The sequence below is a fragment of the Symphalangus syndactylus genome, chromosome 6 (assembly GCF_028878055.3).
Source record: "Symphalangus syndactylus isolate Jambi chromosome 6, NHGRI_mSymSyn1-v2.1_pri, whole genome shotgun sequence".
NCBI classification, from domain to species: domain Eukaryota; kingdom Metazoa; phylum Chordata; class Mammalia; order Primates; family Hylobatidae; genus Symphalangus; species Symphalangus syndactylus.
The window spans coordinates 31,595,366-31,618,538 of NC_072428.2; the positions used below are offsets into that span (position 1 = coordinate 31,595,366).

Below are 23,173 nucleotides of genomic sequence, written 5' to 3' on the forward strand. Positions count from 1 at the left end.
TACATTCTTGGAATGGCCTCTACTACTTTCCTTGTTTTTACTTGTATCACCTGCTTGTGACTTATTTGTTTTGCCAGAACTTATTAGTAAGTTGCAGGAAGGTAGAACCTGATACGGCCATTTTTCAGCACTTTGTGCTTCTGCATAGGATGAGTTGGGGCCATTTGGGTAACCTGTGAAGCTCTGTAACAACAATTATTCCTTCACAACAGAACTCTTTTGATCTCTGTAAAATATTAGTTTGCTTTAGAATTCCTCCATCCCTGAATAAGCTGATGCATAAGTGGGTGATAGCGAATATCAATAAATAAGAATAGGAAAAAACATAAAATGCCATGTAAGCATGAATATAACCTACTCAGAAATAATCTATATGAAATCATTTTATCTGTAAAGTTTAGAAAACATACAATATTTTAGTTACTTTCCCTATAGAAAAATAATTGTATAATTAGTGCAGTAAGAATATGCCTATTCTATCATGAATCTACTAAATGAATCTTTGGACTCTTTATTCTTGTGAATGCTGGCCTTATGCATCATGACCCCAAGTCACAAAAGATACATGAGTAAAAGAGTTCCATTTGGTAGCTCACAGGTTGCCACCCGTAGAGTTAACATCAAAGAGTGTTCTGGGCCACACATCACACATATAAATATTTTTCCAAAGGTATACAAGTTTCCAAATAAGTCTCCTTCCACCAGTCCATCTTTCTAATACAATGGTACTCTTTGCTCTTTCTTTCTTATTTGTTCATAATATTATTCTCATAAAAAAACTTATTCCATAAAACCCTGAAATATTCCAAATTCTAGGCTTTATATACCTGAAGGAGACACTTACTTCACCTTCCTATCTGTATACTTTAGGAGCAAGTCCAGATTTGGTGGGTCTTGAAATACAGGGGTTACATTGAAAAAAAAAATAGAATATGAGGGAAAAATGGGTATTCATTTGAAAGGGAAAAAAATGATTCACAAGTTTTACAACACTAATAAAACCACAAGCATTTTCAAATTTATAAAAGTAGATAATATTTTATTAGCAAATTACCTAATATGCCACTATTTTTGCTATTAATATTAGCTTAGAGATGAAAACATAATTTTTTTAAGGGAACACGAATTTTGTGAGGTAATTTTTCTGCATTGTAGGTAACTTCTCTACAATTTTGACTGAGATTTCCAGATATCTTCAGGATAAAATGTATCAGGCACTGAACAACATGATCTGAAACAATGAACTGCTTAGAACACGTGGCAATACACATGTTGTTTGTTGTATTGTTACAGATTTTTTGCTGTAAAAAAACACAGAAATTCTGATAAATTCTATTTCCTGACATTCCCATCGAAAAAATTTAAGAAAATCTATATGTTTATAATTATGAAAACTGCATTATTTTTAAACAGAAAACAACATCTATGTTGTTGTCGTTGTTGTTAAACAGAAAACAACGTCTAGACATTGACGAAAACTGAATTACCATCTTAAAATTTGTGCTCTTAGATGAAGCAGTTTATAAATTACATTTTCTGGTTCTGTATCTTTCACAAATTATTTGTCTCCCACTATGAGAAATTTTAGCTGTTCAGCATCTAGAACATGTTCAGTTCCTGGTTAGTCTACTAGCCTTGTACCTTCTAATCATAACCCCAGAAGCTGGTAGAGTTGGTGATAGGAGTATACTATTCTCACTACAGTTGGTAGAGAGTAACATAATTGACTGTGAGCTATGTACACACAGTCCGTTATATAGCCTCAACTCAACTTCTTTTAGATGGATCACCAAAATTCTATCACAAAAATAATATTAGACACAAAATGAAGCAACTTTGAAGGATATCAGAGTGGAAATAAATTGTAATCTTAACCAAAGGAAGTTTAAATATTTTACTTTTGCAAATATTACAAAAATCCAAGAACGTGAACACGTTGATAGGATAATTCTCAGGACCTTAAAATAAGTTTGTGCAACAGGAGGATCCAGAGCTTAGGTCTCATTAATTTCCCTGGAAATTACCTTCTATGAGCTTTTGTAAAAGTGGAATTAAAACAAAATCTAGAAACAAAACTGCTTTAAACAAACAAATAAACCCTGGTATGCAGAGTCTATTCATTAAAAGCCTTCTTACATTGAAGACTTGTAGCAAGGCCTTGGAAAAGAGACTTTTTATTTATTTTTTTCCAAAAGTTTGAGGTATCTGACATTTTAATTAAAAATAATAATGTGACTATTAATTTAATGTAATATGATGATGCACTACAAAATTAAAATCTTATAAAAATTAAACATAGTTATTATAATGAGGGGAATCCTATATCACAGAGATAAGATAATTGATTTCCATACAATCTATTTCTCCCATTAGGCTAGTGTCTTAGCATCCTTGCTAAAAATACAGGTATAAGAAAATAGTTAAAACACCTTTTCCGGACATTCTTAGATATTATAAGTGGGTGATATTCTTAGATATTATCTAAGAATTCTCACTACCCTTATTTTTCCAGTTTATAAAATTCTGGAAAGAAAATTAGTAAAGGGGTTGAGAAGTAAGAATTGGTCTACATAGGATACAGAGAGAAATATTTTAAAAAGTCAGGTAGCAATGGAAAGCACTATGAAAAAGGAGTAAATGCTTAAGAAAACAATTTTGGGTCAGGAACATAATTCAGTTCTAAATTGTCAAAGATAAAATAATGTATATCTATAGGTATATAACATCAGGGAAATTAAAAATAAAGTTAGATAAAGGTCTGTCTGTTAAAGTAGGTAGCAATTCAGACATGAGCAAGACAAGGGAGGCCTCCCCCACCCCACGCAGTCTCAGGAATGTCAGGCCACTATCAAGTGATGGTCAAGCAGCTGTTAAACTGGCTCTCTAAAATAGAAATTGGTCACAGCTGGTGCCAGGAGAAAACAGTCTCCCAATAGATAGAAAGTACCTGAAGTTAGCGATCAGCCGCTTCCCAATAAGCACTCAGGAGCTGGGTGAACAGGCACAAGCATACGCACTAAGAGACAAAATGACAGAGTTTAATGGGTATAGGACCCTTCTCTGAGAATGCTCCATTGGTAAGAGAAAAGTGCTTCAAGTAAGGATGCATACAACTTCAGTAACTACACTGTGCATGCTGTCCCTTCCAAATGCTTGCAGGCCACTGCACATGTGGACAGCCTGCTCCAAGGCAAGAATTAGGGGGAAAAAAATGCAAACCTTGGAACCATGCCAATGTATAAAAAATCCCCAATTCAAGGTTTGGACAGGGCTTGGATCTCTGAAGTCACACACTTGGCTGTCTTGCAAGTGTACTTTACTTCCTTTCATTTCTCCTCTAAAACGTTTTAATAAACTTTCACTCCTGCCCTAAAACTTGCCTCAGTCTCTCCCTCTGCCTTATACCCCTTGGCTGAATTCCTCCCTCCAAGGAGACAAGAATTGAGTTGCTACAGACTCGTACAGATCCACCACAGGTAGTATGTTGACTACAGTGAGACAATGCAGGGAGGGAGGTTCTGAGATCTTTAACTAGATCTTCTAGCTGGGAGATGGGTTAGATTTGAGAATGGGATAGCAGAGCCTACCTCAGATTGTATAAATGGCTACAAAGTGTGGTATCCAAGAGATGTGATGACACGTGAGAGATGAACTCCCGGTAATATAAATGATATTAGGGCTCTCTTATGTGGCTACAGATTACTCAATAAATAAACAAAACAGGAAACCAGGTACTAACTATATGCAGTGATCTACCAGACCATTGAGTCAATAGTGGTAAAAGTGTCAGCAAGTGGTAGGTTCCAGTTTCTGAGCCTGAAATAAGATTTTAAGAGATCCATCAAAAAGTGAATAAAAAGGTCATAACCTGGGAATTGGATAGTAGCCTGCTTATCATGATATTTATGACGGAGATCTACTTGTCAAAATCAATTATAATGCAAAGACAAAAATCTCAAATGTCTACTTGAACTCCAATTATCAGACTTTCAGGAGAGGCACAGAATAAATAACAGAATGTTATTCTTGACCTTCTCACAGTAGTTGCCCAATGCTTCCAAAACAGTCTTCCTGAGGGTAAATCCTGACCATACAATTCTCTAGCTACATAGTATTGGGCAAGTGCTTAATTTCTCTGTATTTGTTTCTCTTATTAGTAAGATGAGGATCACAGTGGTAACTGGGTTCTTGTGAGGACTAAATGAGATTATGTATATAAAGCATTAAGACAGTGTAAGACAGTATGTGACACTTTGTAAACATCACTGAAAGCTTGTTTTTGTTGTTTCTCTTTCAGAATGTTTCTCTGGTTATTATCATTATAAACTTAAATTCCTGAAAAGAGAATATACCTGACCTTGACCAGTGACTAGCCCAAGGGGAGAATGGCATTGTTTGGCAGAGACAGAGAGAGAGACAGAGAGAGAGAAAGAGAGATTTAGTGAAGCCAGGCTCCAAGCAGAAGCTTGCCTCCAGGCAGAAAACTAAGTGGGTGCTGTGCCCAGGAAGAGAGCTTAGAGAAGTGAGGCTTGGGTAAGCTCTTCTTTTGAAAAAATATGTTAATGCCTACCAGCTTTTTAGTGATTTCTTATCTCAAGCACTAATCTAATTGATTCAAATATATTTAGACCTTCAGATCAGCTCTGGGGAAAAGGCATTCAGATGTTACTGAGTCTCAGAGTGGAGGAAGTCAATGATGCCAGGAAATAGAGTGGGGTAAATCAAGACTAAACTGGCACAATTACTCCAAGTAGGGGTGCCAAGTTTGCAAATAAATTCTGCCTTTTGTAACATTTGAACTTAAGAAAGATATCATGATCACAGTTAAACTCTACCAGTTCAAACTCTGCCTCTGCTTCTTAGCAGCCCTGTGACCTAGGACAAGTTATACAACCACTCTAAACCTTAACGTGTAAAATGGACCTGATAAAGGTACCATTCTCACAGGTTTATTGCAAAGATTAAATTCATTTACTCCTCATATTTAAAGCAGCATCCAGCACATAGTAAATTCTATGTAATTCTACCTTATACATTGTTTCTCAAGAATGATTTTTGCCTATGACAAAGATTTCCCTACTTTTGAAATTCAAAGACAGATAAAATTCCCAAAAAGTATATTTAGTGATCAGTGTAAATTTCAATTTTTTTTTTGAGATGAAGTGTCACTCTGTTGCCCAAGCTGGAGTGCAATGGCTCAATCTCAGCTCACTGCAACCTCCACCTCCGAGGTTCAAGCAATTCTCTGCCTCAGCCTCCCAAGTAGCTGGGCCTACAGGCGCCCACCACCACGCCTGGCTAATTTTTGTATTTTTAGTAGAGACAGGGTTTCACCATGTTGGCCAGGCTGGTCTTGAACTCCTGATCTCATGATCCACCTGCCTCGGCCTCCCAAAGTGCTAGGATTACAGGTGTGAGCCTCTGTGCCCAGCCCCAAATTTTTTTATTTTGTCACACAAGGGCATTTAAAAATCAATGATCATTTTATACATATGTCATTTTATAAATAAGGATGTTTTAAATCAAAATGTTAGGAACCTAAAACTACAGTAAGAAAAGATACCTCTATATAAAGATTTTTTGTTTAAAACAGACCAAATTTAGCTGCATGGACAACTCTGTAGTGTAATGTTTTTCTTTTCTTTCCTAATAATATCTCAGACACTTAAAATCTTAATCATAATTCATTTTATGTGGCACAACACTGCTGGTCGCCTTGGGGCACCAGTGACCAAGTTGTCTTTGGATGACCAGTGGTCAAATGATTGCTAAAAGTATGCTGGGAGTTTCAAATATAAATTTTCATGTTAACAAGCAACTCTCAGGGAAGCAGCATGAGCAGGGTCAAACCTTTAACAAATGTTGAAGGGCAGTCATGAGGTGAGAAAGTTAAAGCATAGGTAAGTTAATAAGAATTATATAGTATTCACCTAAAAGTGGCTGAATTTTGGAAATCGCTCTTCTCATTAGCACTGGACAATTTCTACTGCCAACAGAAATAGACGCAAGCGTGAGAGAAAACAAGCTCCTAAGAATTAGTAGGTATTCCCTTTATAAATAACAGATGTGAAGCTATTTAGGTGGGCTGCATAGAAGAGATTGAATGGTGTGGCAAATGTCGATGAATTTTGAACAGATATACTTACATATTTAGAATAAAAACACCGTAAGAGAGTGATCTTAAAAGATGCATTTGCTGGGATGTTTAAGTGTATGAACATAAAGGGACAGTGTCTTCTGAGGACATGTTGAAGGTGGCTTTTCTATTGTATTCTATTACTGGCATGGAAGTATCCCAAAGATAGCTATGAATTGCTTATGTCATGGCACTGCCTTGTGAGCAATATGCTCCAAGCACTAGTTGTCACTACAGTGACATGGAGAATATGACCTAGAGAAGAAAACATTAGAAACTGCCACAATACACTACAAATGATAAAGTAAGCAAATTTGCCAAATTTTTTTTTGTGCAGAGTTCACTTTTTCCTTCAAATTCTATCAAAAGCATCACTACAAATGCCTTATAAGATATCCATTCACAGTACTTTACTGCATACTGAAAATAGAGCTTTTTTTTTTTTTTAATTATACTTTAGGTTTTAGGGTACATGTGCACAATGAGCAGGTTAGTTACATATGTATCCATGTGCCATGTTGATTTCCTGCACCCTTTAACTCGTCATTTAGCATTAGGTATATCTCCTAATGCTGAGAGAGAATTTCCCCATCTCAGTAATTGCCAGCATGTTTGGCTTACTTAGTCCTTCAAGAAAGAAGAGTGAAATGATTTCTTAAATTTGGGAGGAGTGATTACAACACTGTATGAGAGTGTCAATCAAGCATGATACTCCTCATTTCTAGTTCAACTAAATATAGGATAATCTAATAATGCTTTGATGCTTCTTCAAAAATATCTGGGAGTAGGTAAGGAAAGACATTAGGTGTCCAAGACTCACAATTAAATTTCTTAGGAAACAATTTATTTATTCATTCAACAAGCATGTATTATCTCTACCATAAATAACATCAACAATTGTTGTTGTAGCACTAATGACACATTAGTGAACACAGCGTAATGTCTGTCCTGAAATACTTCTTTTTTTTTTTTTTTTTTTTTTTTTTGAGACTGAGTCTCGCTCTGTCACCCAGGCTGGAGTGCAGTGGCGCAATCTCGGCTCACTGCAAGCTCCGCCTCCCGGGTTCACGCCATTCTCCTGCCTCAGCCTCTGCGAGTAGCAGGGACTACAGGCGCCCGCCACCACGCCCGGCCAATTTTTGGTATTTTTCAGTAGAGACGGGGTTTCACCGTGGTCTCGATCTCCTGACCTCGTGATCCGCCCGCCTCGGCCTCCCAAAGTGCTGGGATTACAAGTGTAAGCCACCGCGCCCGGCCCCTGAAATACTTCTTAGTTTATGATATTTCATGGGAAAACCATGACAAGAAGTCATTTATCATGATCAATGAAATGACTGAGGCATAACCCGGATGCTGCAGGAGTGGAATGAGTAGATTTCCAAATAGGCTTTGTTGGGTGGGCAGTTACAGAGATTTCTAGGAGGAGAATGTTTGATATTAGTAACAGTGTGGGAGAGGAGTAAATGTTCACTTTGTCATAGCCAGAAGACATAGCACATGCAGAGGAACAGTGGGAAGAACCTGTGGTATTTGCAGGTTTGCAGGGTCATGCTAACATTACAGTGTGCTGTGTGAGGTGGGTGTATGTGGGGTAGAGGTGAGATGAGAAGAGATAATAATTAGGCAGGTGCAAGATCATGAAGAGCTAAGGACTTTAACGTTTGTTTTTAGTTGCAGGTAGTCACTTGCCATGCCCCTAGAATTCATCTCAGCATCAGTCTGTAATGTGCAAAGTGCTTTTCAAAAGAAAATCAGAGAAATTTGGTTTTCTCAATGGCAGCTTTGGTAAGAAAGTTGGCTTTGGAAGATATGTAGGGTTAAGTTAAGGATGGGCCCTAGAAACTGTGACAAGAGGCCAGGATCCTAGGAGAAAAGGCAGCCAATTAGCGACCCAACAATTAGACAACTCTCTCCCATAGAGAAAACTTGGATAGATAGGGAAAATACACACACACACACACACACACACACACAGAGCAAAATACAGTAAGTGCTGACACTTTAAGAGAAGCACATAAGCATCCACTTTAAGAGAAGCACATAAGCATCCAAATGGAGGAAAACACTCCCAGCTACTGAAATCCAGGAAGGCTGCATGGAGGTGACTTTTAAGAATAACTATTGCTTTATGTTAGCCCTGATACAGGATCTGATATGAATCATTTATTTGAGTGGTGATCTCATAAATTCCTAGTTGGGGAGCTGGGAAGTGAGACAGGAAGAAAAAGGAAGCCAATTAAGTTGACTTAAGGAGAAGATTGACATTGTGAGCAACTGGAGAGCAAGACAGCTGGAGACCTCAATTGGGTGGCAAACCAGGCACTTCAGAGTTGTCCTCCCATAAGGGCAAGAAAACCAGGATACTTTTCCCTCCAATTTCTATCTGTTATTGGTTGAGCACTGTTCCTATGGCCTCAGCTCCCTGAAGCTTACAGCACACCATCAGCGTGCATTGGAATCACCAGTGCTCAGGGCACAGAAGAAATATTATCTGCCACAGCCACAAAAATTGGATTAGGCCTAAGGAAACCGGAGGCAGAAATCTGTAGAACAGAAGGAACACTATAAGCAAATGCACATTCATGAAAGAGCTTGGGAGAAACCAGGGAAATATGCAAATTAGTTGTTGTGAAGGCTAAAGGAAGTAAAGCGAAGTTCAGACGAAATAGGATTGAAAAATGATCATCTAGAGGCCTAGGTTAAAAAGTTTATTTTTTTTTTCCTATGGGCAATTAGGATCAAAAGATAGTTTTGAGCAGTAAAGTGATGCAAACAAATTAAATATTCATAAAACTCAGATTGATGATCAGGTGATGAATTTAATACAAGGAAAAGGGGTCTGATTGGGAGGCCTATTGGCTATTGAAAACATTATAAAGAGAAGTTTTGAAGATTGGACTTGAGATTGAAGCAGTAGAAATTGAGGGGGGGAGAATAAAGGAGAGGTATTATGCAGGTATATTTCACAAGGTTTGACTAATATTTTGATATAGAACATAAGGCAAAATAAATGATTGCTATGTGAGCCTGTCCCCTGAGATCAAGAGCTCAGTATGGGATCTTACATACTTATTGGAGGTAACAATAAAGGGATGGTGGGTTCTGTTTTGGTTTTCTGTGTTTGCAATGCCAGTTGAACCTTCAGACAAACAGCATGAACTGAGATTTATCATAATAGACCTATTAAAGGAAGTGAGATGAGTTAGCTTAGGGGCAGTGGTAAGTACAAGAGGCACTGCTGCTGAGTAGGTGATGTGTAGGTGCCATTGAGGAGAAATATAAATTATGTCCATGAGGACAAATAAACCAAATCTCCTTAGTTAAAGGCAAATGTCTCTAATGAATGAATTGATGGATTAATGAGTATCATGATTACATATGCTATGTAAAGTATGGTATGGAAGCTATCATCTAATTTTGAAGACTGATGTAAAAAGAGAAGAAAAATAAATTATGCAAATGTAAGAATCTATATTAATGACATCTTAAAATTATTACCACTAAAAGTGAGTAGAAATGAATGTTGAAATATAAAGTGAAATTAGATGAACATGTTCAGTAAATTGTCAGATTATCAGAGGAGTTTTAGGAAATCAACATTCCTAAATAAACAAGCCCCCTAAATCAGTCAAGCTGACCTTCTGTACTACCTACTGATGTATGACAAGAATCGTGTCATTAATTCAACTCCAAAATAATCCTTTAAGTACTCACAGTCTTTAATTTAGTCTTTGCTCAAGAAGTTTAGAAATGACTAAAAAATGTAGTGAAATGAAGCAGCATAAGGTTCAACACTTCTCTTTGTCTAGCCTGCCGGCCTGTCTTCCAATAAGTGAAGACAATTCTGTAAATATTAGTTACAAAACCAAAAAAGGAAAACTGAAAAGCTTGGAAGGATCTTTAATCTGCCATCTCCTGAGTAGTTAAGAGCTGGTATGATGCTCAATGAGAACACATACTTGGCTTTCCCACAATCACTAACATTCTCTTTTTTTTCTTTGAGACAGCCTCACTCTGTTGCCCAAGCTGATCTCGCTGCAACCTCTGCCTCCTGATTTCAAGCGATTCTCCTGCCTCAGCCTCCTGAGTAGCAGGGACTGCAGGCGCGCGCCCTCAAGTCCAGCTAATTTTTGTATTTTTAGTAGAGACGGGGTTTCACCATGTTGGCCAGGATGGTCTTGATCTCTTGATCTCATGATCTACCCGCCTTGGCCTCCCAACGTGCTGGGATTACAGGCATGAGTCACTGCACCTGGCCACTAACATTCTTATTCTTAGTTCTTAGTCATCATACACCTTCCTTAATATGGATTTAAAATATATATACATACACACACACACACACACACACACACACATATATACACATATATATACACTGAATCCTACTGAATTTGCATTTTTGCTCCTTTTTTCTTTTTTTTTTTTTCCAAGGTGGTGTCTTGCTCTGTAACCCAGGCTGGAGTGCAGTGGCACGATCTCAGCTCACTGCGAACTTTGCCTCCCAGGTCCAAGCCATTCTCCTGCCTAGCCTCCCGAGTAGCTAGGATTACAGACACTTGCCACCATACCTGGCTAATTTTTGCATTTTTAGTAGAGACACTGTTTCAGCATGTTGGCCAGGCTGGTCTCACACTCCTGTCCTCAAGTGATCTGCCCACCTAAGTCTCCCAAAGTGCTGGGATTGCAGGTGTGAGCCATGGCACCCGGCCTCTCCCTACTCTTTTAACATATAATGTATTAGTTGCACAGTCTTTACCACATTTACAGTAAAAGTTGATGAAGGTGGAATATCTTAGAACTATATTCAATCATCATTAACTCGACTGTTTTTCAGATATGCTGAGATAGACACCTTTGCTTATCCTGAGATAAACTTCTTAAAATGTTATGTAGATAAGGAAAATCAACGGAAATAATTTGTGATAGTACAATAACCCTTCTTTCCGGCTAAAGAAAACCTACAAATGTTTCTGCATGCATGTAGATGTTTTGCATTTTAACCAAAGTACCTGTTAGCTTGGGGTGATTTTTTTTATTTCAAAAATGCAATTTATTCCTGGAAAAATGCCATAAAATCTAATTAAATTAGATTTGTGATACTTGCTGAACTAATGTAAATAGTGTATTGTACAAAATAAATTGAATGTTGAAGAGAGAAAAGTGAAGTTTATAACATTTCATATTAATGTAAGTATTGAAAATATCCAGTCTATTAATTCAAGATGTGTTAAAAATGAAGCTAATTATCCTTATTGTAAACTAGGTAGCTCATTTCTTTATGATGAAGGAAAGACATCGAAGAATCCAAAATACACTTAAGACTACAATTAGAACAGATATGTTAGATAATTCACCAATACGTTATACCGAAAATGTAATACCTATTTTGTTCCTACCACTATCTCCTATGCATGAGAAAAGAAAGGTAAGGACATTACAAATAGAAACTACGGGAGCCATAAGAGCGTGAGAATTCCTAAGATTTGGAAAGCTCAAAACAAATATCTCTCTGACACTTATAACCTGTGTAATTATTAACCTCCTAAGTCTTTCTTAGAATGTCTCTATGAATGAATGTCTGAGAAGGCTCCCAAGATCACAGAATGTTAGAAACATGGTCTTAGAGAAATAAGGAGATTAAAGACTCATAAAGAGTGTTCAAGTTCAGCTCCTTTATTTTTCATGACTGTTGTTGTTACAGCAGTCCAAAGTTTGAGAAGCATTTTTACAAGTGGAAAACGCATGGACTTCGAAGTCAGGTAGATTATCCGTTGACCTTGAGCAAGTTAATTGCGTTTAGATTCTGAGCCTTGATTCCCATATGTATAAAATGAATATAATAATATATTTCATAAGGAATTTGTTAGTAGTATTTCGGATCAGGTGTATGAATTTTCTGGCCAGTCATTATAATTGTGTTGAATATAAAGGACTGTTATTACTGGCCCCACACCAAAATTTTTCCAGCTAATTATCTCCAATCACAATGAAGAAATCTAGCTCATCAATTCTGCAGACAGAAAATAGAGGAACTGGAGATCTTTCTCTCATTCCCTGCATGACATTGAGACACCTGTCTTCAGTCCATTGGTCATTTCTTTCCTCTTGTAGGAAATGAAGTGGTTAAAGGAACACTGGGACACTGAGAAGTCTGGGTTGGATTAGACAAAGCCTTCCCACTGAGGAAGCACATTCAGGGTACTGTTAATTGTGCTTTGTGGAGAGGACCTTGGGCAATGTTTTTTAAAAAATGTAAAACCCTTCTGACATGTTTGCCATCTAAGCAAGTCTAGTGCTGCTACAGAAGCAGCACAGGGAAGCTGGGAGCAACTTTATAAAGGGTGAAAGTAATGAGCCTTGCTCCTTTACTGGCAGAAGGACATTAGCAACTCTGTGCCTTTCTTTTTGCATGCCTGAAGGGGAGAATTTACACTGGCCACTATTCTCCTTTTATTTTCTTTTATAGTTTTTATTTTTTCTTTCCCTTAGTTTTTGTCCTTTTCTCCTTGCTCCTCCATTACCAGTCAAGAGGTATGAATTGATCAACTACTGTTTGTAAATGCCAATGTCTACAAAGAACGGGGATGTTAATTTCACTTTTCTCCTGTCAGCATCTTCTGGTAGAAGGCAGGGTATCCAAGGAATAGCACTTCATCGCTCAGCACAGTGAACAGCAATCCATTCATTTAATAGTTATCCAGTGAGTGTATATTATGAGTGTGTAACAGCAAATAAGGCAGACACAATCCCTATAGCTAGGAGTTTATATTCTAGTGGCAGATACAACTGAACTAAGGACTGAAGTCTTAGTAGATAAGGATCATGGTGAGTAATTACAGGTGCCAACAGGAACACACTGGAGAGAAACCTCCATTTCGCACTTTTCCTACAAGTCCCATGATTTTCTTAAAATTAGGGGACAAATTCTAACTATTGTATCACTTGAAAAGGAATGAGAATGTTAATATTGGAAAAGTTAAATATTAATCTTACCATATCTTTTAAAATAAAGGATTTTTAAAATAGTTAATTTAAAAAATCTTAAAATGGAAGCAATAGAAAGTAAAGTGTAACTCCATAAAGGAAAACATTGCTGTGGTTTTATTTAACAATTTGTACCTAGCTTAGTGTCTGTCATACAGTAAGGTCTAGTTAATATTTTTTAAATAAACAATAAATAAAAAATAATTAAGAAAATATCCTGAAATTTCTACATTTTCATATCTCAGTTCTATGGTGTTTTGTGAAATGTAACTTCTCTACATTATTACTGTTTTTGTCACTTGAAGTAACCATGTGTTGAATACCTAACGTGTCATGAAAAATTTTAACACATTATGAGAAAGTTATGCTCTAATATATGAGTAAATAAAGCAATAAAGATCAGAGCTGAGATATGAGCTTTTATCTATTTGACACTGATGAGGCTCACTGTATTCCTATGACATAAAGCTTCTTTAAGGAACTACCTGAATTCTTTCTACACATATTTTACTTTATGACCCAGTGAAAATAAACCTGCTTAGCAGCGGCTGTCTCCATATAAGCTTACTGACAATGTTATTATAATCAGAAGTTAGAAATGAAAAATACCTCTCACAACTCATTTCCTAGCTAGAGGACATAACACTTAGTGTAAATGCCAAGGATTGTTCTCTTGCGGTGCAGGCTTGGTTGCCTGGACGCAGCACTGTATCTTTTTTTTTTTTTTTTTTTTTTTTTTGAGACGGAGTCTCGCTCTGTCGCCCAGGCTGGAGTGCAGTGGCACAATCTCGGCTCACTGCAAGCTCCGCCTCCCGGGTTCACGCTATTCTTCTGCCTCAGCCTCTCCGAGTAGCTGGGACTACAGGCGCCCGCCACCACGCCCGGCTAATTTTTTTGTATTTTTAGTAGAGACGGGGTTTCACCGTGGTCTCGATCTCCTGACCTAGTGATCCGCCCGCCTCAGCTTCCCAAAGTGCTGGGATTACAAGCGTGAGCCACCGCGCCCGGCAGCACTATATCTTATTTTGCAGCAAATAACCTTTCAAGGAAGAATAAATGCTTCTCAATGATGATATGAACTCTCTTACAAATAAATTCGCCTCTCATTTGTCAAGCTTAAATTAACACTGGGCGATGTGCTGTGCTTTCCAGAGGGACTGAAAGTCATGCCTTTGAGACAACCTTGTTCTCTTCTGATACATTCCAAAGTTAATAGGCATGTATTAAAGTGAGAATCTACCTAAGGACCTGCTTTAATGTCAGATATCTGGGATATTTTTCTTTAAAGTAAATTATGTCTAAAATTGAAGGCTGCTATTGAGTAGCTTAGAAGTAGTTGGGAACATAAAACACAAGACACAATCTCAGTTTTGTTTTTTTTTTAAATCTTTTTTCCTTCTTTTCACAGGTGTTTAATTCAGAGTATCTAATTAAATATTTGATTTAGGACACTTATAACAAGCACACTGGGAATACAGCAAAAGGGAGAGACTGAGGAAATGCTATACAAGGATGTGGAAATTCTGCTGGGGTTTGTGGCCCATCCTTGCATAGCAGAGAGGTTTGGATTGAAATTCCCAAGGGTTGATTTATCATCACCTAATGGTGTAAATTAGATATGCATTCTTTTATTCATTCCTTTCATTCATTCATCCACACATAATACAAAAATGTAGTGAATGGTTACTATGGGCCATTGATTGTCCTGGACACTGGATACATTTTAGTGATTAGAATATCCAGTATTGTCCTTGCCTTTATGGAGTTAGCAATGGTCAAATAAAAAAAGTAAAAAACAACAAAAAATAATATACATAGCTACGTAGTAATCATCCCCCCTTTCTCCTTTCCTCCCTTTTCTCTTTCTTTCTTTCTTTTTTTTTGACGGAGTCTCACTCTGTTGCCCAGTCTGGAGTACAGTGGCACTATCTTGGCTCACTGCAAGCTCCACCTCCCAGGTTCACGCCATTCTCTTGCCTCAGCCTCATGAGTAGCTGGGACTACAGGGTCCCGCCACCATGCCCGGCTAATTTTTTGTATTTTTAGTACAGACGGGGTTTCATCATGGTCTCGATCTCCTGACCTCGTGATCGGCCTGCCTCGGCCTCCCAAAGTGCTGTGATTACAGGTGCGAGCCACCGCACCCTGCCCTATTTTTTTCTCTATTTCTCTCTTTAGATAGAGACAAAGATATACACACATATGTATGAATGTGTGTAACACGTACATGTTTATATATATTTACAAATTGTGATAAATAATCTAAAGAAAATGAATAAAGAACAATGAGAAAAAGATAAATATAGACAGACCTACCTAGAATGGTCAGGGAAGACGTTGCAGAAAAGTGACATAAGGAATCTTAAAGAATATAAAAATGCCTAATTTGCAAAAATCAGGGGATTTAGAATTCCTGATAGACACGAGTATGTGAAAAGCTCTGAGATCAGAACAATCTTGAGTGTTCAAGGACATTAAAAGATCTACCATACCTTCACAAAGAGAGAAGTAGCACAAGATGAGTTGGAAGGTCAGACAAGAACAGGGTCATGCAGGGCTTTATAAGAACAGGAAAATTATTGGTACTTTATTATCGTTTCATAATTATTCTGTTATTTTAAGGACAAAAATGTTAATGTAGAGAGAAATTGATGATTTCAAAGATTTTGATGGATTATAAGTGAAGAATAGTTCCGAGAAAATAGAGTGGAAGCATGAGGGAGGCTGTTACAATAGTGCCAGGCAGCTACAGGTGGAGATTTTCATAACAATTGTCAAAGTGGAAATAGACAAAAAATGATATATATATTTGATATATACATTAGGAGGCAGAAAAGGTAAAGCTACACATTTTATTAGTCCATTGCTTATATTCACTGTGAAATTTTTAAATATTATTATTTAGAATTTTTTGTGGAGTTATAAGTTCTGTAAAAGCTATCAGAGGCTTGGCCGGGCATGGTGGCTCACGCCTGTAATTCCAGAACTTTGGGAGGCCGAGGAGGGCTGATCACCTGAGTTCAGGAATTCGAAACCAGCCTAGTCAACATGGAGAAACCCCGTCTATATTAAAAATATAAAAACATTAGCCAGACATGATGGTGAGTGACTGTAGTCTCAGCTACTTGGGAGGCTGAGGCAGGAGATTCACTTGTACCTGGGAAGAGGAGGCTGTGGTGAGCCGAGATCACACCACCGCACTCCAGCCTGGGTGACAAAGCAAGACTGTCTCAAAAACAAACAAACAAACAAAAATAAACTATGAGAGGCTTAATCAAGGATATTAGTATATTACTTACCACTAAGAAAAGTTTAGTGCCATTTCTGCATTAAGTAAAAATTATCTGATCCTATTTATAAAAGCCAGTTTTATTCACTTTTTTCTCACTTTTCCCATTTTAATTTATGTTACAATCTCTGGATTGCTACACTTTAATGATAGAGTTAAACAGCTTTTATTGGAGGCATTTGGATTTTATTCTAACTAATGCTTTGAGATTTGGAGAAGAAATTTGTAAAAATACCCGCTGAAGGAGGGTATCTTCAATTAACCGTGTATACATTATTTATTTGATTTTTCAGAAGCTGCATCAATGGAGTCATTTGGGCTTTATAGAAGGAATTTCAGCCTATAAAAGTTACCTGTCTTTGAAAGCTCTTTCATGATCTAATATTATTTCATGGATTTCTAATCTTCTCTTTCAATTATGCCACATAAGATAAGGAAGAGTAAAATCTGCCATTAGCATTGGGTTGATTTTTCTATGCTTTAAGAAATGTGAGGCTGGGCATGGTGGCGCACTTTGGGAGGCTGAGGTGGGTGGATCACTTGAGGTTAGGAGTTCGAGACTAGCCTAACCAACATGGTGAAACTCCGTATCTACTAAAAATACAAAAATTAGCCAGGTGTTATGGCACACGCCTGTAATCCCAGATGCTCAGGAAGCTGAGGCATGAGAATCACTTCAACCCGGGAGGGGGAGGTTGCAGTGAGCCGAGATTGCACCTCTGTACTCCAGCCTGGGCAACAGATTAAGACTCTGTCTCAAAAAAAAATTATAAATAAATAAAAATAAAAAAATAAGAAATATAAAAAATAATTAGGAGATTTGTAGGGCAGAAATATTAATAGTAATAATAAGGACCAATCAGGTTTTTCTTGAATGCATCATTCAAATGGTGAAATTGTTTTTTCCATTTCACCATTTGATACCACCGATGTTCACTAGAGAGCATTAATACAGCAATTTTTATTCAAATGTAGAGCTTACTTTATTCAAATGTACAGCAAATTTTATTCAAATATAGAGGTTGAGTAAAGAAATAATATTCCATTTTTAACCATGACAGTTCTATTTTGAAAGTACTCTATGGCAAGCTAATTTTCTGCTGAGCAGTTCTGCACTTACAAACGCTGCATAATGTGAAAGCTCTAAAATTTAACAAATAAGCAAAAATTTGACCATCTAATTTGTACCAATAACCCAACATCATCTATGTTCTCTAAAATTTCCATAAAAATTCTCAAGGAAATTGAGATTTTTTCTGTTCCCTTAATAGCAAACAGATTTTTAAAGCATCCTACTACAAAGTTCAGAAATGCCAAATGTGTTTGATTCTGTATGTCTGTTAGGAAAATGGGGTCTAATTTCCACCTAGATGTTGGTCCACAGCTTAAAATTAGTGTTCAAACAACCCAATTCCACTTCAAGGGGTTCACTGATTTATCTCATACCTGAACCATACTCTAATTTTCTAAACTTCAACATCACATCGACCGTAAAGATAGGACTGTATCACAATTTCTAACTTTAAAGAGGCAGGTTTCAAAAGATTGGCTAACTGCCTAAAAACTAGTTTAAAAGTACAGTCAGGCCATGATATATGTGCTACACAAACAACATTTCTAGGTAAAATCTGAGTTTAGATTTTTAAGTTAAAATTGCAATATTACAGTTTCCTTGCACATTGGGAAAAAGCAAAGACTATCTAAAATTTCTAAAATTCCTCTTACCCAACTCCATCTGTGGGGAAAAGGCATAAGAGGAAATGCCATTGCATATTACACAGGGAATTGTTAAATACGCAGGGAGCAGGCAGGAGAGGAAGAAAAGGAGAAGAAGGAGAAACAAAGATGCCGATAGGAAATCTCACAGATTTTTTTTTTTCCCTGCGTCCATGCGCAGTAGCATTTTGTTGTTTAGGAATATGGGGGAATAAAGTTTGGGACAAAAGTTGCATATAAGCATGTGACCTTCTTTAAATATGCACTAAATAAGATAATAGAGGGGAAGAAATGTCACCGTCCATATCTTAAATTAGTGGGAAAACAAAGATCATAGCAATCGCCATGACTTCCCATTTACTTTATAGTTTTCTCCTTCACCTTATTTTTGTGTCGTTGGTTATTGTTACTCTCCTGGTGATTCCCAGTAAAGTGACAGAATGAAAAGGAGGGACACTTGTCTGGAAAAGCTTCATAGAAGGAGAAAATCAACTTACTGTATTTCATCCTGTAACCAGAACATAAAAGTATCCAAAGGATGAAAGAGATGTCGGGGCTAGCAGAAGGTCACAGGCTGTCTCCTGAAAGTGGCAAAGGGAAATAAAAGTAGAACCAGAGAGCCTGGACCCATGACAGGCATTTGAACTGAGAAAAGGTCAAGTAGATTTCAAGAGGCCCATGGTAAAATGAGTCTACTAATTCCCACTCTACAGTTATTATAAAGCTTAAAAATATGTAGAAAACAATGTCCAGGACAGTAACCAATACATAGTAAGTTAATGATAAATGGCAGTTCTCATCCCTAAATTATCTTATAAACTGTGGCTGTATAAAAAATAGTTTCATTAATTGAAAGATGATTAGCAATGTTAAATACTTCAGAATTCAAAAGACAGAGGCATTCAAGGGATTTATCAATTTGAAGTTCAATGGCAATGTTGATGAGAAATGTCAGTACTAACATAGTCATAGAAACCAAATTTAGATGGTTTAGGAAGTGAATATGTGTTAAGAAAGTGAGAACAATAAAATAATCCTAGATTTCAAGAACCTTTGCTTTAAAAAATAAAAAAGCTAATGCCTTACCCTCAATTGTGGGCAATTTTGCCCTACAGGGGACATTTGGTAATGTCTAAATCATTTTTGATACAGCTGACCATGTGTACATGTCATATCTCTTAAACATCCAACAATGCACTGGACAGGCTCCTCAAACAAATAATTATCTGGCCCAATGTCAATATTGCTGAGTTTGGAAACCCTGAGCTAAAACATTCAAGACAGGGTTTCTCAATTTTAGGAAGAAAAGAAAACGAAGGTGTCTTCTAAATTACAAACACAGAAGAGAGAAAGTTTAGCTGAAGAAACAAATCAAAGTATAAATCTCCTAACACCCATGACCACCCCTGCACCCTGCAAGGACCATCTAGGGCCCTTCTAGAACCAGATGTAAGCACTAAAGCTGGAGTAGAGAAGGGACATGGACTGGTTTCTGAAGCCACATTGGACTTCGTGAAATCAAAAATAGGATATAGAGTCATGCACCACATGACATTTTGGTCAACAAGAGACCAGATATAACCAGATATATGACAGTGGTTCCATAATATTATAATACTGTATTTCTATTCTACCTTTTCTATGCTTATATTCACAAATATTTATCATCGTGTTACAATTGCCTAAAGCAGTGGTCCCCAACCTTTTTGGCACCAGGGATTGGTTTCATGGAAGACAATTTTTCCATGGACGGAGGAAGGGTGGGGGTGGTGGTATGTTGGGAGGATGGTTTTGGTATTAAACTGTATCACCTTAGATCAGCAGGTGTGAGATCCTTATAAGGAGCACACAACTTAGATCCCTTGCGTTTGCCATTCACAATAGGGTTCAGGCTCTTATGAGAATCTAATGCCACAGATGATCTGACGGGAGACAGAGCTCAGGCAATAATTCTCACTCACCCACTGCTCACCTCCTGCCATGCAGCCTGGTTCCTAACAGGCCACGGATTGGTACTGGTCTGTGGTCCAGGGATCGGGGACCCCTGGCATAAAGTATTCAATAAAGCAATATGCTGTACAGGTTTGTAGCCTAGGAGGCGTAGGATATACCATATAGCTTAGGTGTGTAGTTGACTATACCTTGCAGGTGTGTGTAAGTACAGTCTACGAGTTTTGCACAAGGACGAAATCCCATGACAATGCATTTCTCAGAATTTATCCTTGTAGCTAAAGATGCATGACCATATTTCAATGAACACAGAAAGAAAAGACAGTAGGTTTTTTTTTTTTTAAATGATATCTAGTGGGGTTTTCAATGGAATCTTGGAGAATGCACTTCATCTTAGGGAGCCTTATCTCAAAAATGTTTTCTGAGCTGTTGAATTTATACAATTAAATACAATGAATTAAATATAATAGCATATGCTAATGTATAATTTTGTAATAAATATAAATTATCTTGTCCAAAGATGAAAGTTAATTTATTGTGGCTTTCTCAAAATAATAGCAAATAAATTAAATACACAAAAGTTACAATTTTAAGTATCTTTTGATGTTTAGTATTATATTATACTCAGGGAGACTAATTTTACAATACTGGTCAATTTGTAACTACTTCCAAAGAAACTAAATGTTTCAGTAGAAAATTTACTTCATTAAGCAAGCAAAAGTTGAGATCATAGCACAATTCCAAATACATAATAATATAAGTCTTTCCTAGCACTGTGTAAGTGGATTCAATACTTGTATAGAACTAAATTGCGCAGCATGTAATAAATGATATACTATGAGAGACATCTCTTAGTTACAAATGCAGCTGTTCTGGAATGTATTTTGCCAAAAAGCCCATTCCCTCACTACATTTATTGTCAGTCTATTAATAAGCTCTATGCATGGCAAATTGAGTGTTTTCTTTCCTACTGAGAGCGAGCAAAAAGAAAAAGAAAAAGGAAATAAATGTCCCTGAATATTACTTTGAAAACTAAATTAAAATATTTATCCTGTTCTCATTTAGCCTATTGATTACATGGGCTACCTTTATGTTTTACAGTCATTGGTAAGGCCATACTGTTTTGGAAGATTTAGTACGCTTGTTCCAACTAGGTTCGTGTAATGTTCAAGGAATGGGACTCTTCATAGATTCTCTTGCATAAAAATGCCATCTCTCTTGTGTGTCTGTTAAAGTTATCCCACTTTGAATAAGACATTCATGAGGGAACATCAGAGTCTACTTGTAAGCAGTATCAAATATCTGAAATATTTGTGAAAGTGTGTGTGTGTGTGAGATAGAGAGAAAAATAATTAGGTGAAAGATTATTTGGCCAAGAAAGAGAGAGAACTCCTTCAGACTTTAACACCTAGCATTTTGTTATAGCTGTTTGAATAACAACTGTTTTAAAATCAAATTTTCATTAGCAAATATGTTCAAGGCAGTGTTACTTACAAGAACAAAATTTAGATGTTAATATATCAATAAAATGGCAGCTATGACAATTAAAAAGTTGTGGGAGGGGAATATTTTCAGTTCAAGGAGAAAAACTTCAGATAAAATTTACAAAAAAATGCTAAAACTGCTGTAAATAAGTAAAACAATAATAAGATCTATAGGAAGAAAAAATATCTACGCAGATATAGAAGAGTTCTTAATGTATGCAAATACAAATTTTTTCTTGGAATGAGGCTCAAAATATGTAATTTCTATCAAACCTAAATAATATAAATTGAATTGACATTAATTACCATTTGATAATTCAAAAATTACCAAAATTTTTAAAAATAATTCAAAAAATGATTCTAATGCTCATTAGGATAAAAATATACACAATACCCAGGACATCTTTGAGAAAGAATAATAATGAGAGAGAATTAGCTTTAAAAGAAAATAAAAATGCATTATGAAACTACATTCATTCACATTATTAACGGGTTAATTACAGATAGACAGCTAATAGAAACTAATTAAACATCAGTAGGAGAAATTTGGATTATTTTGTCAGGAATTCTAGAAAAGGTTTCTCTTTTTGAGATAGATTTAGATAAATATAAATCTAAATACCAACTTTACATAAACTAAAATGAATACTTAATTGGGTTTTCTGATGAAATAAAAGAAAATCTAAAATTTTGGGAATTAAAAAATAACATAATAGTTAATAGAGTTTCTTGTAAATTAATTAAAAACTCTAGAAGTCAAAACTGGTTAGAAATTTATCAATACACATATTTAAAAATCTGTCCCAAGATAAATATGTGTGTGTCTGTGTGTTTTCCAAAAACAACCTATTAGAAAGAACTCCAAGGCAGCAATTTGGCAGGTGATATAAATGCAACTAAAATAATTGCCATTTGATGTGATAAATAAGACAGGTTCAAAACTCACATTCTGAAGTCAACCAGGCCTAAGTTTATATACTTATATAACTAATCTTTAATATTTAACTATTTGAAGCTTTATTTCATCCATAAAATGGGAATGACAACATTATAGGGTTAACTTGTAGTGTCTGTGACTGTTATTATGACCATAATCACCCTTACACAAGAAAAGCTAAAATAATTGCCATTTAAAAAAATACTTAATGCTAATGAGAATGAAGTGACTTATCCATGGTCACAGAGCTATCAATACCAGAGCTGCAACTTGAGTCTTGTTTTCACTCCAAGCTCAGGTGTTGCTTCTATGAACACTATATTTTTAACTGGAAAATAAGACTATATGAAGCAGCTTATCTAAGGAGCATTAACTAGACTACATTATACTCCTTCAATGTAAATTTATTACATTGTTTTTACCTGAAGTTATTCATTGGAAATTATTGCCATAGTGAAATATGTTTTAGTTTTTTTTTTTTAATTCAGAATGTAGCCAGATAAACATACAATTTATTGTCATCTCTAGATGCCTAGAGTCCTACCATTAGCTATTTGAAGTGAAATGTTCATAGCCAAAGATAGTTAAAGGAAATTTGATCATAAGGTAATCAGTAGAAATTATATTTCTCCTCTCTTTGCTTCAGGACAAGATTTTTTAAGATTCATAACCTA

At 36.3% G+C, this 23,173-nt stretch overlaps 1 protein-coding gene across 4 annotated transcripts in view; it reads right to left on the reverse strand.

Annotated features, from left to right (window-relative positions):
• Nucleotides 1-23,173, reverse strand: part of LUZP2 (leucine zipper protein 2) — a 585,694-nt gene that overhangs the window by 378,675 nt on the left and 183,846 nt on the right. Inside the window, exon 1 of one of the 4 annotated variants that reach the window (XM_063641902.1) lies at nt 845-907. The exons of the other annotated variants lie outside the window; for them this stretch is intronic. The gene's annotated coding sequence lies outside the window, so the exon portion shown is untranslated. Of the gene's footprint in view, nt 1-844; nt 908-23,173 lie in introns of those variants that run through there. 4 annotated transcript variants of the gene reach the window in all.